Source organism: Sciurus carolinensis, chromosome 1, assembly GCF_902686445.1.
Source record: "Sciurus carolinensis chromosome 1, mSciCar1.2, whole genome shotgun sequence".
In the NCBI taxonomy this organism is placed as follows: domain Eukaryota; kingdom Metazoa; phylum Chordata; class Mammalia; order Rodentia; family Sciuridae; genus Sciurus; species Sciurus carolinensis.
In genome coordinates, this window is record NC_062213.1 from 36,256,434 (window position 1) to 36,274,977 (window position 18,544).

Genomic DNA, 18,544 nt, shown 5'->3' on the forward strand with positions numbered 1-18,544 from the left:
GTCACCTAGGTTAGGGAATCATTGCTCTAATCAGGAGAGCATTTTGTGGGCCCAACCTGGAGGAGAGGCCACAATCATCAGGCACACACCACCTGAGGACAGGGAACAGAGGCGGCCCACCTAAGCCTGGAACACTGGTCAGTTGTGTGACTCATTTTTGAACTTCTACACGTCTCAGTTCCCTCACAGGTAGACTGTGGTGAAGTTGGAGGGGATAGTCCTCATGGACCATTAGCCTGGGCCCAGCATGGTAGTCTTGGTGTCACCTATGCACCTTTTTCACACCAAGGAGGTTTCTGTATCCTTTTCTGGCCTCTCAAAGTCAGATGTGGCATCAGAGAACTGGATGCCTATGATGGATGCTTCACTGATGCTCATGAGACTTTGGGCAATCATGAACCCCAGAGAGGAAGATTCCATCTGGGGCAAAACAGCTGGGTTTAGAAACCTGACTGGGGCACTGGGATGTAGCTCAGTGGTAGAGCACTTGATTAGCATGCGCAAGGTCCTGGGTTTAATCCGGCACTGCCAAGTAAAGAATAAAATAAACCTGAGGTTGAGGCAGGAGGATTCCAAGTTCAAGGCTATCCTGGGCAATTCTGTCCTAAATAAATAGAAAAGAAAGAAAAGAAGAAAAGGAAAGGAAAGGAAAAGAACAAAGGGAAAAGGAAAGAAGGGAGGAAGGAAGGGAGGAATGAAAGAAGGAAGGGAGGTACGAAGGAAAGAAGGAAGGAAGGAGAAAATGGAAAGCTTGCCTCCTCTTTTCTGTCGACTGTCCATCCACCTTCCTCCTCCATGCCCTGGGAAATTAAATTGCTGTATCAAGCTGCTTCTACTTCTAAAAGGGAGAAGTCAGCCAGACAGTGGCTACACAACTCTAGTACCATTTCTTAAAGAACTCTGCTTCAAAGAGAGGTCAGTTGTCAAGACAAACCCATTACCCTTTGGGGTCTCTCAAACTGGAAGCAGTCAGGCACATTATCAACCTTGTGACACTTCTTTACTACATTCTTGTCAGTAAGTTTAGGCTCTGGGAAAAGAGCCATTCTTTGGGAGGATCATGCAAACACTTTTTTGCAAGTTATTTGTTGGCCTGAGTTTAACCTTTTTAATTCATTTTATTAATTGATGCTCAATTCCAGGAAAACGTATGGTTCTAGGTTGACAGCCTACTAAAAAAGGAATTAAGTTGTGTAAACCCACAGCAGGCAGTTTCTCACCCTGTTTAGGTGAGAGGCCTTCCACTCTAGGAAGGCAGTTCTGCAGAAAGAGAACTGAATTTGTTTGGGGTGGTAACCCCACTGTGGCAAAACTGGCATTGGTGGGGTGGAAGCTACTGGGAGGAAGATTTCTTCTTGGCATAAAGAGAAGCTTTCGAACAATGGTAATTATTTAAAAATAGAGCTGGGGATTTAGCTCAGTGATAGAGCACTTGCCTAGCATGATAAGCCCTGGGTTCCATCCCCTGCACCGCCAAAAATGAAAACATAAAACAAAGTATGTCAGGAGGTGGTGGGCATCTGAGCTCTAAAGGTGTTGAAGCAGGGGGCTGGAGCCAGGCTGGGTAGAGTGTGAGTTTTGTCTGTCTTTCCTTCCTGGTCAGAGAAATCCCACCCCCAACCCTGGGATTCTGTGATGGAAGTGTGGGTTAGAAGCATTATTTTCTGACTTATCTTCCTGTTCAGAGTCAAGAAAATGCTTTCTCAGACTGGAGTACAGAAAGAGGCTTTCTGCATGTGAAGATGCCTCTAGTTATTTCAACAGGTGGTTGGCATTGCAGAAGATGCACATAAACTCAGTTACAAAATGGAAACAGAATTGTGCAGGTCGGTCATAGAGCTGCTCTAATACAGAAATAGGCTTGGAGCAGAACCTTGGCTTAAGAAATGTTAGAGATTATTATTATGATATCTATAAATAAATTAGCAGTTCTTGCTCTGTGTGGTGGTGCACGCCTGGACTTCTAACAACTGAGGCAGAACTGCAAGTTCCAGGTCAACCTGGCGATTTATCGAGACTGTTTCAAAATAAAACATAAAAAAGGCTGGGCTGTAACTCAGGGGAAGAGCACTTGTCCACTATGTGCAAGGCCCTGGGTTCCATTCCCAGGACTGGAAAAAAAAAAAAAAAAATTAGTGGTCTTTTTCTTTCTGAGGACACAGTCATTAGGCTGCTTCTGAAATGACCAGGAATCTATGAAAACTCCCTGTGGTTGGCTCAGAAGAGGTAAGTTCTTGAATTTTGAAACGAAAACTTGGTTAAAGTGCCTACTTCCCTAAGCACAGGAAATAGTAACATCGCAATGCCACATTCAAGTACAAGGTACAATAACTTGTGTTAGCTAGCGTATAGTTCATAGTGTACATGTATCTCTCTTGGGTATATATGGGGACATGTTGTTAAGTATATGTACATTTAGCCACATTGTGTGCTACCACACCTGTAATCCCAGGAATTGGAGAGGTGGAGGCAGGATATTCAATTCCTTTAAGTTAGGAAATTGAGTAGTGAAAATATTCACTAACAAACCAGTCACTAATAAAATTGGTCCCTATTAAAACATCACTTCTCAGCTAACACTGCTACCCCACGATTACATCTCTGTGGGTGGGTCTCTTACAACTGGAAAAATTCAGCAAATATAAATAAATATTATGCAAACTACCTGCAGAGAAAAATCTGCAAAACTTGCAAAAGACGCAGGATTTCATGAAATTGACAAAAATAATATTGGAGAATTGCTTGATTCTAAAATAAAAACACTTGCAGAGATGTGGCCTATTTAGACACGTTTGCAAATGAAGAACAGTATTGAGAAACATGATGCCACATACATCCCTCAAAACAAAATGATGTAAATATTGAATGACAAAGAGAAGTTCTGATAAACTCTTAAATATTGCGCAACACACACACACACACACAAACAAAACAAAACAAAATAAAACAAAACCTTAATTTTTCTATGATGGGGTCTTTAAAGCCCAAGTGAAGTGAAAGATGTTATGAAATATAATTTTTTCAGGAAATGTATATTGAGGCCTGGAATGTAGCTCAGTGGTAGAGTACTTGCCTAGCATGCGCAGGGCACTGGGTTTGACTTCCCAGCACTGCCAAAAAAAAAAAAAAAGAAAGAAATACAATGAGAAAGATAGCACATAATTCATTGAGTGTACATTTCAATTATAACCTAAACTTGCTAAGTCTAAGAAAATATATTTTAATATCTTTTAATTTTTTTTATTTTTATTTTTTGGTACTGGGGATTGAACCCAGGAGCGCTTAACCACTGAGCCACGTCCTCAGCCCTTTATCGTATTTTATTTAGAGACAGGGTCTCACCCAGTTGCTTAGGGCCTTGCTAAGTTGCTGAGACTGGCATTTTACTTGTGATCCTCCTGCCTCAACATCCCAAGTCGCTGGGATTACAGCCATGGGCCACTGTACCCAGCTTAATTTTTTCCATAGGAAGCACCAATTGAACTTTTCCCCCATTGATTACAAAACTATAAATCTCTTGTTAAGTAGATTCATATGAAATGCCTTTGCCTAGTAGCAATTATCCTCACATGTAGAGAGAGAGCGTGAGCAAATACCAGCAATCTGTCTCCAAGGTTGCCTGATTTTTTAGCTAAACTATCAATAAGAGATACAAATAGATTCACTGTCCTTTCCTAAAGTCTCCTGAAAGGGAGGGAGAAAGATATTTCCTCTTATTAGAGAAAATCCTAGAAAGTTACTCAAGTTCTTTTACAAGGCTTTTGCTGGAAGGGTTTGTGGGATAAGGTAAAAGTAGACAGTAACTCACAAATGAGATACTTAAGAAACTTCAGAATTCAAACCTCAATGTTACTTTCAGTTGCCATTTGAATGGATTCTTAGAATTTCCGAACTAGGCCTACAAGGTGGTAAAGTCTCTACTCAGCAGGCCAAAGCAGGAGGATCACAAGTTGAGGCTGGCCTGTCTCAAAATAAAAATAAAAATAAAAATAAAAATAAAAAGGGCTGAGGAAGTTACTCAGTGGTAAATTCCCCCTGCATTTGATCCCCAGTGTCTGTTTGCTTGTCTGTCTGTCTCTCTCTCTCTCTCTCTCTCTCTCTCTCTCTCTCTCTCTCCCTCTCTGTCATACACTCACACACACACACACACCCCACAATTTCAGAACTAGAAAAACATTTTAGAAAATGGGTCCTGGGTTTGTAAAAATAAAAAAGATTTTGATTAAAAAAAAAAGACAGAAAGAAAATGGTCCCTGGGCACCGAATTGGAGGTTTTTTTGTTTGTATTTTTTTCTTTTGACAAATATATTTGCAAAGCAATCCTTCATTTTACAAGTAAAAAAAAAAAAAAAAACTGAAAATAAAGTGGCTAGAAGACTTCCCTTATGCCACACTAGCTACTAATGGCTTGAGTATAACCAAGACCCATAATTTCCTGAACTTACAGTGGTGGTTCTAATATTAACGGCGTATTGAAATCATCTGGGGAACTTCAAAAACTACTAATGTCTGGTGTCTCACCCCCAGAGATGCTGACTTAATTGTTCTTGGGTGTGACTGAAATGGGAAAATTTAAGAACACCCCAGGTGTTTCTAACACACAGCAAGGTTGAGATACATTGATAATTTCTCATTTATGCTCTTGGAAAAAGACTCATGACACCTTCCACTATAGCCTTTCTCCCCTATCCTTTCACTGTTCCCTCCCAATTAATCCCATTCTTTCTCTGGTATTGCCACATTCCCACAATTACTGAAGTTCAAATGCCCCAAAAGGAGGAGCTGTGTGAATTGCAGCCCTCGGGCAGTGGGTGGAGGAGTAAAGGAGGAGAGAGGGGAGAAAACCTGCAAGGCAGCAGCTACCAAGTCCTGCAGGCCTGGTGACAAAGGGACAGTGGACTTCAAAGCCTAATGCACCAAGGCGCCTACACCATTCCCACCATGGCCACATACCCCGACTCAAGTTTATTCCGCATATGCTAGAAGTCTGAAGGCTACCTTGGGGCATCAGGCAGCAGAAGTTAACCGACCTGAGTCCCTGAGACTGCAAATGATTCAAATGACTCGTGGAGCTGAAAACCACCCATTACCGTGCTGAGACCTTGAAGCCAAACCCTGAAGGAACCGTTTCACCACTCAGTCGCTCTCTCCTTAGCCTTGGGAGTCTTTTCATTCAACTTAGATGTGTACAAATGAGTGTTTGACCTCTGTCCGAGCTGGGCGGTGGTAAAAAGGCAAATTTAAAAACTAACCTTTCCTTCAGTGAAAGGTGATCGATTTAATGAGAAAAAAATTGGTTCAGAAAACCAAAACCTTGTACTGGGCTTCGTGTCCACACGGGTCAACACCGCGGATGACTCTCTTTAACAGCGGGATCCTCCTCGGCGGCCCACGACCAACTTCTCCCAGATCTCGCGAGAGGTCCTGACCCCGCCTCCTGGAGAATACACCAATCAGTACGGCCCATTGAAATCCCCCGCCAGGCTGATTCCCAGGTTGCCCTCCTTTCAGCAAAGCCCAGGTGCGGGCGGGATGCATCGTCCAGTGGTCATCCCCCGAAGCCCAAGAGGGGCAGGCTTTTCCACGTGTCCGATTCTGCTCGTAATGTGTACGCCAGATCTGACAGCGCAGTAGCTTGGGTTTTCCGAAAGCATTGAGGCACCAATTATGTATACCTACCATTTTCCTGCACAGGTGTTCACCAGCGAAATTCTGCTTTTCACTCCAAATCATGGTAATCCAAAAGTTGAACACTAAAATGATATCTAGACTCTGTGGCTTCATCCCATATTTCTGGTGCACACATTCCGTGATGTATTGAAGAAGAGAAATCGGTATTCTTTACGCCAATAAATTGAGCAACACTTTTGTTACACATTATTTTTGTAGCATATTCTAGGACTGTAGTGGAAAGCACTTTGAAACAACTACCGATTAAAGGTTTGCTTTGCTTTATCTTTTGTCCTCCCCCACCCCTTGGTGGTGGTGGTACTGGAGATGGAACCCAGAAATACTCTAACACTGAATTACATCCTCAACCCCCTTTATTTTTATTCTGATATATAGCCTCACTAAATTGCCGAGTCTGGCCTGAAACTTGCTATGCTCCTGCCTCAGCCTCCCAAGTATCTGGAATTATAGGCTTGTGCAGCACGCTCAGATCCTATTAATATTTTTAATTAGAAGTGTGAGCTAGTTAGCAATCGAATTGCTTCACCAATTGCTTTAGGGGACTGGCGACACAGCCCATTCATTTCACAAACATTATTTGAGACAGGCATCTTATGTGATTAGTTCTGGGGTAGTGGACGCAGGCAAATAAGGTTCTGAACCTCCATGAACTTACAGGCCAGAAGAAGAGAAATTTCTGGATTTATACAGATGACTGAGTTGTGTGGCATATGCTACTGGAGAAAGAAGTACAATTAAGTGACTTCTAAGATTCTCTGTCACATCAACAGTGTCACCAAAGCTGAGGAAAACAAAACTTCCTGGTTTAACATGTCCTAGTGCATCTTTGTCTAAAACTGTCCACATTACACTGGGGCTTGGCCCCTGTGGGTTAGGAACCTATTGAAGGAAGCAGGAAGCCAAGATGAAAAGAAATTTCAGAAAAAGGAAGTCCATAGCCTGTTTGTAATGGTGAGGAAGATGGCATTTGAAATGGGGATAACTTTGGGTTAAACTCATTAGGGCTGGATTATGTGTTTGATAGAACAAGCGGCATTTTGGGAGGGTGGGTGTAGAGGAATTCAATTTGCTTTTTTCCTTTTTTTAAAAAAAAAAATCTCAGTGAAGAAATTTGAGCTAAAAACTTGATTTTGAAGCACTTCATTAATTCATGCAAAGTTCCTTTATTCACTTCTTTTCCCTTTTTACCTGCAAACTCTAATTATATTGCTTTTTCCATCATCACATCTATTCTAATGTACTTAATATATCTTCAGTTGGGCGTGGTGGTGCACACCTATAATCCCATAATTCTATAATCAGGAAGTTGAGTCAAAAGAATTCCAAGTTCAAGGCTAGCCTCCACAACTTAGCAGGGCTCTAAGCAACTCAGTGAGACCCTATCTCAGAACTTTAAAAAATAAAATAAAAAGCACTGGGAATATGGCTCAGAAGCAAAGCACCTCTGGGTTCAATCCCCACTACCAAAAAGAAAAAAACTGTGCAGGAATGAATTATCTGACTTACAAAGTCAAAAGATGAAACATAAATGTATTCTCTAGGAAGTCTTTGATAAATTCAGCATTACAAATGCAAAATACTTCCTGCATATACTTTTTTTGCACAATCAATCTTTGTTACCAGTCTCCATGCTTGGTTAGTTTGTGCTGACTTGGTCTAAAACATTTGACTTAGCAGTGGTCAGTCTTCACCATGGCCTGGTAGTGGTTGGCAAAGAAGTGAAGTTGCAAGTCCAAAGCGTCCTGCACAGCAGAAGCCTGGCCTCACCAGAGGAGCTGTGCCTCCCTCCTTATCTTCAGCAGGCATTCTTGGGTTAGGGAACTGGGTAGAATATTAAATTGACAAAAATAACGATGAACATTTGTAGAGTAATTTGGACCTGATACTCAAGAAGTGTAATTCTCAAAGTAGCAACTTAGGGATCACCTAGGACTCTGCGAGGTACAAATACAGAATCTCAGGGCCTGACTCAGATGTACAGAATCAGAATCTATTTTTAGCAAGGTGTTCCAGGGGTTCTATACACATTATAGTTTAAAAAACACATCTTCAGTCTTTGCCAAACATTTTTCACATGGATTGTCTTATTTAAAGTCTTTCCAACATGCCTTATTTCCTTGAGTATAATTATAATGTAACTTCCATGATACCACAGAGAAAACTGAGGCGGAGCAGGTTAAAGTGACTGGCCTGACAGAGCCCAGAAGAACCAGGCACAAAAAGATTTTCAGAGCTTGAGACTCTGGGTGCCACACCTTGCTGGCTCAAAGCTCCTCTCGGTGTCTGCAGCACTCTCCGCTTCCTTCCTGGGCGATGAGACCCCACAGCCAGAAATTCACCATGTCTATTCTCAAGATCCATGCCAGGGAGATCTTTGACTCTCCTGGGAATCCCACTGTTGAGGTTGATCTCTGCACCTCAAAAGGTCTCTTTAGAGCTGCTGTGCCCAGTGGGGCCTCAACCGGTATCTACGAGGCCCTAGAGCTCCTGGACAATGATAAAACTCACTACATGGGGAAGGGTGTCTCAAAGGCTGTTGAGCACATCAATAAAACTATTGCACTTGCCGTGGTTAGCAAGCAACTGAACGTTGTGGATCAGGAGAAGACTGACAAACTGATGATTGAGATGGATGGAACAGAAAATAAATCTAAGTTTGGTGCAAATGCTCTCCTGCGGGTGTCCTTTGCTGTCTGCAAAACTGGCGCTGTGGAGAAGGGGGTGCCCCTGTACCACCACATCACCAACTTGGCTGGCAACTCTGAAGTCATCCTGCCGGTTCCGGCGTTCACCACGATCATGCTGGTAACAAGCTGGCCATGCAGGAGTTCATGATTCTCCCAGTGGGAGCTTCCAGCTTCAAGGAGGCCATGCGCGTGGGAGCAGAGGTCTTCCACAACCTGAAGAACGTCATCAAGGAGAAATACGGGAAAGACGCCACCAATGTGGGCGACGAGGGTGGGTTGCCCCTAACATCCTGGAGAATAAAGAAGCCCTGGAACTGCTGAAGAACGCCATTGGGAAGGCTGGCGACATCGACAAGGTTGTCATTGGCATGGACGCGGCTGCCTCCGAGTTCTTCAGATCTGGGAAGTATGACCTGGATTTCAAGTCTCCTGCTGATGCCAGCAGGTGCATCATCATGTGACTGGCCAACCTGTACAAGTCCTTCATCAGTGACTACCTGGTGTGTCTATCGAAGATCCCTTCAACCAGGACGACTGGGAAGCTTGGCAGAAGTTCACAAGTAGCACCATCATCCAGGTGGTAGGGGATGATCTCACTGTGACCAAACCCAAGCGCATTGCCAAGGTCGAGGGCGAGAAGTTCTGCAACTGCCTCCTTGCTCAAAGTCAACCAGATCAGCTCAGTGACCAAGTCCCTCCAGTCATGCAAGCTGGCCCAGTCCAATGGCTGGGGCATCATGGTGTCTTATCACTCTGGGGAGACTGAGGACACCTTCATTGTCGACCTGGTGTTGGGACTCTGCACTGGGCAGATCAAGACTGGTGCACCTTGCTGATCTGAGCGCTTGGCCAAGTACAACCAGCTCCTCAGAATCGAGGAGGAACTGGGTGACAAGGCGAAGTTTGCTGGCAGGAACTTAGAAACCCCCTGGCCAAGTAAGCTGTGGGCAGGAGAGCCTGCGCCCGCAGTCACAGGCTGGCGACTAGATCCTTCCCCTGACGCTAGCATGTGTGGACAGTTCAAGCCCCTGACCAGTGCTCAACGGGGTCTTTGGTAGTTAGCTCCCCTTTCCTGCCACTGCTTCCTTAGAACTCCTGCAGAAGCCGAGGGTGACCACTTGGAACCCTGTTGGAAACCCAAGCTCTGTAATCATGTGACTGGCCCGAATTGTCATTCTCAGCTCGCTTCACACCAAGTGTCCAGAGCTCTGTGTGCCTTCAGTGTAATCTCCAGTGTGGTGATGGGCAGGGTCCCTAGTGGTTTCATGTGCAAAATAAAAAGCCTCATTGATGCATGAAAAAAAATGTTTTTTTTCAGACTCTGCAAATGTCTCAAGGTCATATTTTGTTTAATGCCCTGTTCTCCATGCCCCATTTTCCCTCACTCCAATAGGAAAACACCAGGAAGAGTTCATTACTGCACTCTTGAATGCATCAAATGTCCATTGGAGGTAAGGCTTCCAATTCTTGTGGTTTTGGTGATGCTGGGTGCAAACTGCCTGCTTCAGCCTCAGTTGCTCTCCTCTGCTTTCAATGCAAGTTCGAGTTAGGAAGATGCTATTTTCTGAAAGTTTTTGTACCCAAAATTTTTATGTTGAAGTCCTAACCTTACCTGAGGTGATAGTATGAGGTGGGGCATTTCTAGAGGTGATTAGGGGGTCATGAGGGCTTGTTTACTCCTTCTACCATTTAAGGACATGGTGAGAAAGTGCCATCCTTGAAAACGTAGGCTATCGCCAGACACTAAATCTGCTGGCCCCTTGATCTTGACCATCCCAGCCCCCAGAACCATGAGAAGTTTCTGTTGTTTATAAGTTATCCAGTTTGTTATGGCAACCCCAAGGGACTAAGACAGTGAACAGCCAGGTCTTCATTGAGTTTGTGGTGGGAGGAGATACTAGCGGGTCACCTCTTTTGAGTGAAGTTTACCCAGTTCCCTTTTTCTTCTTAGAAGTTTAAGCAAGGATGCTTAACCTGGAGTTCCCCAGACCAAGGCATCTGTGGATAGACTACAGCGGGGGCCTGGGAAACTGGAGAGGAAAAAAATTAACATCTTTATTTTCACTAAACTTTAAACAAACAGCATTTTCTTCACTATAATGATAGGAAACAAACACAGTAGTATTGGTGGGTAGGACCTGACTTTGTCACTAATGGAAATCACAGATATCCCCATATTTGTATTACAACTGTTGCACACCTCCAAATCTCATTTATGCTCTTCACAACCTTAACATGCTAGATATTATTATTAAATGTTTTAATAAAGGAGCACCATAGTATTAAGAGTACCATTTCTTTTTTTATATTTCATAACTGCATATCATTAAAATGGTTTCCTTGTTAATCTTATGAATTAAGAACTTAAAATATTATTCTGAGAAGGGATTTATTAAAACTTATTAAACTTTTAGTTGTAGATGGTCTTTCATTTTACTTATTTTTATGTGGTGCTGAGGATCAAACCCAGCGCCTCACACATGCTAGGCAAACACTCTGCCACTGAGCTACAGCCCCAGCCCCACTTATTAAACTTTTTTAAAACACCATTTCACATCGTGGCACATGCCTGTAATCCCAGCAACTTGAGAGTCTGAGGCAGAAGGATTGCAAATTCAAGGCTAGCCTGGGCAAATAATAAAAAAATAAAAAGGGCTGGGAATGTAGGTCAATGGTAGAGCACCCCTGGGTTCAATACCTGCTATAGCAAAAATCAAACAAAAGGATAATTTCCAATTCTGGAAACGTAAGCACATCTTCCAGTCTGTTTTTGGTTGTTTGGGGTTGGAGTGGTTCATCCTCTATATTCATTTTATGTGTTATCAGTAACAACATAGCACTTAAAACCGAAATGGCCTGCATGCTTTTTTCAGGAGTGAAAGGATTTCCTGAGCAGGCTACATACACTCTATCCTATAACCAGGTTTGGAGGAGTGTGGCCTAGAGGACCCCAAGGGAGAGTGTGCCTGATCCTTGCCCTTCTTAAAGATTCTTGACATTTAGATTTCGATTAAAAATGCCTCTCATGCTGGGCATGGTAGTGCATGCCTATATCCCAGCAACTTGAGAGGCTGAGGCAGGAGGATCACGAGTTCGAGGTCAGCCTTAACAACTTAGTAAGACCTTAAGCAACTTGGGAAGACCCTGTCTCAAAATTAAAAAAAAAAAAAAAAAAAGCCACCTGCAGAGCAGAGTGATCATTAACCTTAATTTCCACTGGTGACTCTCTGGTTTCAAACTTTTTTTTTGAATCAGGGAATGAACTTGGGGGAGCTTAACCACTAAGCCACATTCCAACTCTTTATTTTGAGATAGGGTTTCACTAAGTTGCTTAGGGCCTTGCTGAATTGCCAAGGCTGGCTGGAAACTTTCAATCCTCCTGCCTCAGCCTCCTGTCACTGGGATTATAGGCATGCGCCTCCATGCTCAGCCCACCCTTCTACAGCCTTATGTCTTAATCTTGATCTGAGTCCACAAAGGAGACAGAGGCTTTGAAATGAAATACCCCACATAGGCATTGTGGTGCACATTTGGAATCTCAGTCATTGGGGAAAATGAGGCAGGAGGATCATAAATCCAAGGCCAGCCTGGACAACTTAGTGAGACTTTGTCTCAAAATAAAATTAAAAGGGCTGAGGATATAACTCAGTGGTAAAGTACTTGCCTAGCATGCACAAGGCCCTGGGTCTGATTTTCAGTACCAAAAAAACAAAAAACCCACCCAAAAAAGGAATACCACTCCCTTTATACCCATATTAGGCAAAAATAACAGGATTCTGAACAAGTAAATGTAATGGGAACTACTTAGAGAAAATGACAGTTCATTCTTTTAAGCTAGCCCTAAGAATTCTACCTTCATAATTATTGATGTGCAGAGAGAGTCATGATAAAGTTTTTCTAAAAAAGCAAACTGGACTGGAGGTATAGAGCTCAGTGGTAGAGCTCTTGCCTAGCATACTTAAAGTCCTGGGTTTAATCCGTAGCAACACACACACAAAGGCAGATTACAAAATAGCAATTTTTGCAATGCACAATTTTATAGTATATATAAGAAAGGAAGTGAATCCGAAAATACGCACATCAAAATGTTAATAATTGTTAATTCTGAGTAGCAGGCTTTACAGGGCATTTTAAAATTTTGTATTACTTTTTCTTTTTTCTGATGTACATGTTTTACGTTTGTTTAAAAATATAAGGCAATACAGTTGTTTCATTTTGTAAAACTCAAAATATTAAATAACATTTTACTGCTACTTAGAACCTTGCAGAACTACTTAACTACTTCACTGGCTTCTCATCTTTTGGGGAGATAAAAAGTGCAGAATGAAGAGTGGAGGAATTTAGTTTCTTCACCAAAATAACAACAACAAATATTCATGTAAAGTGTTATAACATGGACTTTATGGAGTGGGTCACATTAAGGCCTCCATGTTCTTTGTGAGACAATCAATAACCAGTGCATAGCAGGCCTCCATCAAGATGAGCTCCCTCCTTCTGATTACAAGTTCATTTCCCTCTGAGTGCTCACTAGTGCTTGAGGATGGTGTGGGAGATTTTCCTTCCAGATCTCCACACTCCATTTCTCTAAGTTATAATTTTTTTTTCTTATTCTGTTCAATTTTTCTTCCTTTTCTACTTTATCAGTTTTTCTAGTCCTCCTTTCTGGGTATTGCCCCCAGATGTTTTAGATAATTTACTCTAAAAAATGAGTATTTTGAAAACTGTGTCTCCAGAGCCAAAACAAACATATACCCAGTGTTTCAGCTATCTCTTGCAGAATAGCCTGCTGCCGGCCTCCCACCCTGGGCCACTCCTGCAGACAAAAACTGGGCGGAGGTAGTAGGAAATGCCTCCTGGGTTGCTGTTCTATCTATTGTCCATGATTCTGTGGGTCAGAGCCTGCAAGGAATGGCTCATTTCTGCTCCATGTAGCATCAGATGGGCCTGTGTGACAGTTGCAGGGTCTCAAGTGACCTTTCTCACACATGTAGAATCTTGGTACTGGCTGTTGGTCAGGGTGCCCTGATTTCCTCCATATGGCTACTCCCCTTCCAAATAGTCTCTCATTATTCTACAGGTTAGCCTGAGTTCCTCTGCCCAGTGGCTGGTTCCAAAGGGGGCAAAAATAAAACCTTCAAAGTCCTAATGCTAGGCTGGCAAGTCCCACAGCACCACCCTGGACTCTACTGGTCAAAGAAAGTCACACTCAGAATCAAGGGGTGGGGAAACAGACTTCCCCTCTTGCTGCAGAAATAGCAAAGGTTATGCAGGCAGGAGAGGTTGCTGTGGACATCTTTAGAAATAATTCATCAACAAACAGAGTTCAAGATTTAAAAAACTTTATCAATGATCTTTAAAACCATGGTAATGATGATAATATTCACCAGTGGAAGGGGGTGTTTTTCTGAATCAGCCCTAATTTGCCTCTTCTCTCCAGAAAATACTGATCAACTGATAGGAAGGAAGTTCTTGCTGTGTTACCCTTTGCCAATATTTGTCCCCGTGCCTATTCTCTTCAGTGTCCCTCTTCCTCCATGTGCAGTTCCCCAGATGTCCACCCTCACTCCTCTGCTTTTCTCTGGTTCTTTTCTTTTCCTGGAGGATTTCATCTGCTCCCTGGCTTCAACTACCACTATACCCTGAAGACTCCCGCATTTTATTCTCCAGCTCACATCTCTCTCTCCTGGGCTCCAGGCCTGAAACTGCAATTGCCTCCTGTGCATCTCTGTGGATATCCCACAGATAACCCGGCTTTTCCTGTCCTAAAAATATTTGGCATTTTCTTCTCCACCAAAAGTTAATACAGTTCTGTGACCCTTTCTCAGACAATGGTGTCCTGTTTCATCTAGTGAACCAAGTACGAAACCTAGCAGTATTCTTCAATATTCTCCTCTTCCTCATGCCCCAATCCAGCTACCAGGTCCTGCCTGCTCCTGACATCTCTGTCCCAGCCTCTTCATGCCTACTACCATTTTCTTAGTTCAGGCATCATCTTTGCTGCCTACATTACTATAAAAGCCTTGTCACTAGTCTTAGGCCCCCACCCCTCAGCTCCATTCTTCATACTGGGCCACAGTGAGCTTCCTATGCCATCATCCCTTGCTCACACTTGTCAGTCGGTCCCCAGAGTCCTTGGGATAAAAGCTCTACATTAAAAAAAGAAAAAAGAAAAAAAATAGTCGACATTCCTATAGCATACAAAGGTCCCTTATATTCTGGGCTGCTTTCCTTAAAGACTAAGCTCTTCAGCCTGCCTCTCAAATTGTAATCCAGATAAGTCAGAGCATCCTGAATGTTCTCTACTCTCCACCTCCAATCAACTCTCCCAGGTTAGAGATCAACCGCGGGGAGCTGGGCACTGTGGTGCACACCTGTCATCCCAGTACCTCAGGAAGCTGAGGCAGGAGGATCACAAGTTCAGAGCCAACCTCAGCAACATAGTGAAGCCCTGAGCAACTCAGCAAGACCCTGTCTCTAAATAAAATATAAAAGAGGGCTGGGGATGTGGCTCAGTGGTTAAGCACCCTGGGTTCAATCCCTGGTACCAAAAAAAAAAAAAAAAAAAAAAAAAAAAAACAAGAAAAGAAAGAAAGAAAGAGAGAGAGATCAACTGGGGAAGTCTTCCCTGGTCCTTCCTAGGCCCTCCCAGGACCCCCTGTGTACACCCCTAGCTTAGCATTTACTAAACTCCACAGCATAGGCTGGATCAGTTATTTACTTCCCATTACACTGGAGGTTCTTTCAACATAGGAATTGTTTTTTTATGATTGTTCTTCAGTGTTCAGCTACTGCCTGGCATATGGTGGGGCAATAAATGAATGAATGGCGACAGGACCCATTGACTATGAGGAGGAAGGAGAAGTTGGCTGGTGGGTACAATGTCTTCTAACTTCCATAATGGAACTGGGACCTTTACAGGCCAGCCCCCTTCCCACTTCCTTCATTATTCTGATTGAAGGAGAAATCAGCACCATCAACAGCCAGAGCCAGCATCTATCTGAGGTATGGCTTACTTATAATTGCCCAAGGACTGACTGCCTGCCTACCTGCCTACCTTTCTTTCTTTCCTTCTGGTGCTGGGGATGGAACCCAGGGGTGCTGGGCAATATGCTAGGCAAGTGCTCTACCACTGAGATATAACCCAGGTCTTTTTAATTTTGAGACAAAGTCTCACTGTGTTGCCCAGGCAGGCCTCAAACTTTCCATCTTCCTGCTGGGGTCTCCTGAGTAGCTGACACTGTAGGCACCTACCATTGCACCCTGCTCCTAAGGACTTTCTTTTAATCATGCCCAAGGTGATGATTTTCCAGGCCTGCCTGCAATGACACAAGCTAATGGCAAGGCATAAAAGGACCTGTATTTCTGCACCCATGTCTGCCCACATTCTGTGACCCCAGGGGGTCTTCACAGACAAACTACAATTTTATTTTCTCCATTGAAAAAAATATTGAGCTGTGCATGGTGGTGCACAGACTATAATCCCAGGACTCCAGGAGGACACGAGTTCAGACCAGTCTTAGCAAATTAACAAGGCCCTCAGCAATTTAAGTGAGACCCTGTCTTAAATTAAAAAAAATAAAAAGGACAGGATATAACTCAGTGGTAAAGCACCCCTGGGTTAAATCCCAAAAAGAAAAGAAAAAAATTGAGTGCCTACTGTAAAACAAGCACTGGATCAGAAAGATGATTATGACATAGCCATCATGGAGAAGGAGTTCAACCTTGGGTGGAGTGCGCAGCGTGCAGAGTTGTAAAGCAAGCCCTGCAATAATACATGATGTGATGAGTGCTTTGCTTCCATCATAAGGCGTGGACAGAGTACTACGGGAGCAGAAGAGAATCACACGTTCAGCCTGGAGTTATTAAGGAAGACTTCAACAGGGTAGCAAGGCAGTGAAGACCAGGAAGGCAAAGGAGCCCTTCAAGTATAAGAATGATAAACCCAAGCCAGGTGCAGTGGTGCTCGCCTACACTGAAATTCCAGCAACTTGGGAGGCTGAGGCAGGAGGATTGCAAGTTCAAGGCCAGCCTGGGCAACTTAGCGAGATCCTGTCTCAGAGAATAAAAAAGGTTGGGGATGTAGTTCAGTGGTAGAACATCCCTGGGTTCAATTTTCAGTACCACATACACACACAAAAAGACAAAAATGACATTTCTTGTGGCATCTTCTGAGACACTATGCCCTCCCCTTGTACTCTGAAGAAAACCAATGCCTCATACTATGTCCAGTCAATTCGCAGTATTCTGGCTCCTCCTGCCTCACTAAGCAACCTTGTTCCCTGCTCTACCCAGCGCCTTCCTTACCACCAGCTACACTGCCTCTACAGGGCTTGCTCCTTCCTACTATGTGCTGCTGTTTGCTCTACCCACTAGCACTTTCTCTGCGTCTTTCATAGTGTCATTAGATTTTCAGCTTAAAACTCTCCTCCTCAAGGTTGGATTGTTAGAACACACATTCCCATCACAACCAAGAAAAAAAAAATATCAGAGCTAGTTTCTTCTTATCCCCCATTACCCAGGAGCAACCATATCACAGTTATATTCTATGTACCACCGGGAACTTCCTTACCTGCATTAGGGATACTTCTGTGTATGTATATATATAAACAAACACACAGACACATATGTTGTCTAATTGTCTGTCTCCCCATCCAAGCTTCTTTAGAATAGGAACCTGACTTGTCTGCTTCACTGCTTTGTCTTAGTGCCTAGAACACATAGTAGATGCTCAACAAATATTTGTTGAATGGAATGGATTAATGAACAAAGGCATGAGCAATGCAATGTTTATCTCATAGAGATGTGAAAATGTACCATATGGTAGAGAAACAGGCGTTGCGGGCTATGACTGTGGGTAAGGGAAGGTCTGGGTGGAAGATGACATTGGAAGAATTAGGAGAGTGCTTGGGGACAGACTGATAACTCAGAATGGGATGGCCCTTTATCTGCAGTCTATGGGAGTCAAGGATCATTTTTAAATAGGAAGTGTCATCATTGGATATGACTTAATAAAGCCATTCTCAGTAAGGACTTAGGGCACTGGAAAAACAGCTGGTATGTGGGTGGAGGTTGGGAGGGGGAGGTTGAGGTTGGATCGTTTAATCCAAGCAAGAACTGAAGACAGACTGACCTAAAACAATATTGAAGGGTAGAAATAGTAAGAAAAGAGACACTTCTATGGCAAAGCTGCAGAGACCTGGGTACTAACTGGATCCAGGGCTTTGAGGGAGGAAGGTGAATGTTGGATGGGTGAGAAGGAACCCACGCAGGTGTAGAAACAGCAATTTTAGTTTTGGTGATAGTGGGTTTGAGGTGCCTGGGGGACGGCTTTCTCTGAATATCTAGGAATTGTGCCACTACCACCCTGTTCCTCCTACCCCTTTCTCTTTTCTTTCCGGTTTTGAATCACTCCCACAAGTCATGAATGCTCCGTTCTGCTCAGAATGCTGGGACACCATGCCGGCAGGCCCCACATTCCTGAGGAAGGCACCAGGTTTAGGCCTGGAGGGTCTGGCTGTGACCACCCCAGGGAGGCAGCTCCCTGACAGGAAGGAAGGTTGGCCTGCTGGCTGGGCACACACAGGAGGTTCCTCTGCTGCAGCAGGTGCCCAGGCCAGCTGCTCCAGCCCCTCAGGCTCAGATCAACAGGATGGGACAGCCCAAGCGGAAGGAAGCCTGCAGGGAGGGACACCCCTGCCGACAGAAGCAGGGGCATGGGGTGGAGTGAGGCAGGAAGAGCTGCCTGGGCTGCTGAGCTGGCACTCCTCCAGCAGTTCAGGAGAGGGGGTAACACTCAGTTCTCATCTTCCACAGGGGTCCTCTCTGGCCCTGGCCCATGGTATTATTACTATCATTACTACTGTTGCTAGCTAGGGCCTTAGGCATACCAGAAGGAGTCATTGGAAGCTGTACATAGATTTATCGGTTTCTAAAAAAATTAATTCCATTCTATGCTCATCCGAGGTGATTGAGAAAGGATACTTGCATTATTAGCCTTTCCATTACTCAGAGAAATTAGACAGCTAGCAGGAAGGGCAACGAATCCCGACTCAAAATCGGCCTGTTCAGAGGAGAAGATAAACCTCCGGTTTGCTTTAAGCCGGGTTATCACTGCCCTGCTCTCCAACAGCTGCTGTGAACCCGCACAAATGGTCAAAAGGCGGGGG

General features: G+C 43.8%; 1 pseudogene; it reads left to right on the forward strand.

The window, feature by feature from the left end:
- Positions 1 to 8,014: 8,014 nt before the first annotated feature.
- On the forward strand, positions 8,015 to 9,314 carry LOC124991743 (alpha-enolase-like; annotated as a pseudogene).
- Positions 9,315 to 18,544: the final 9,230 nt, after the last annotated feature.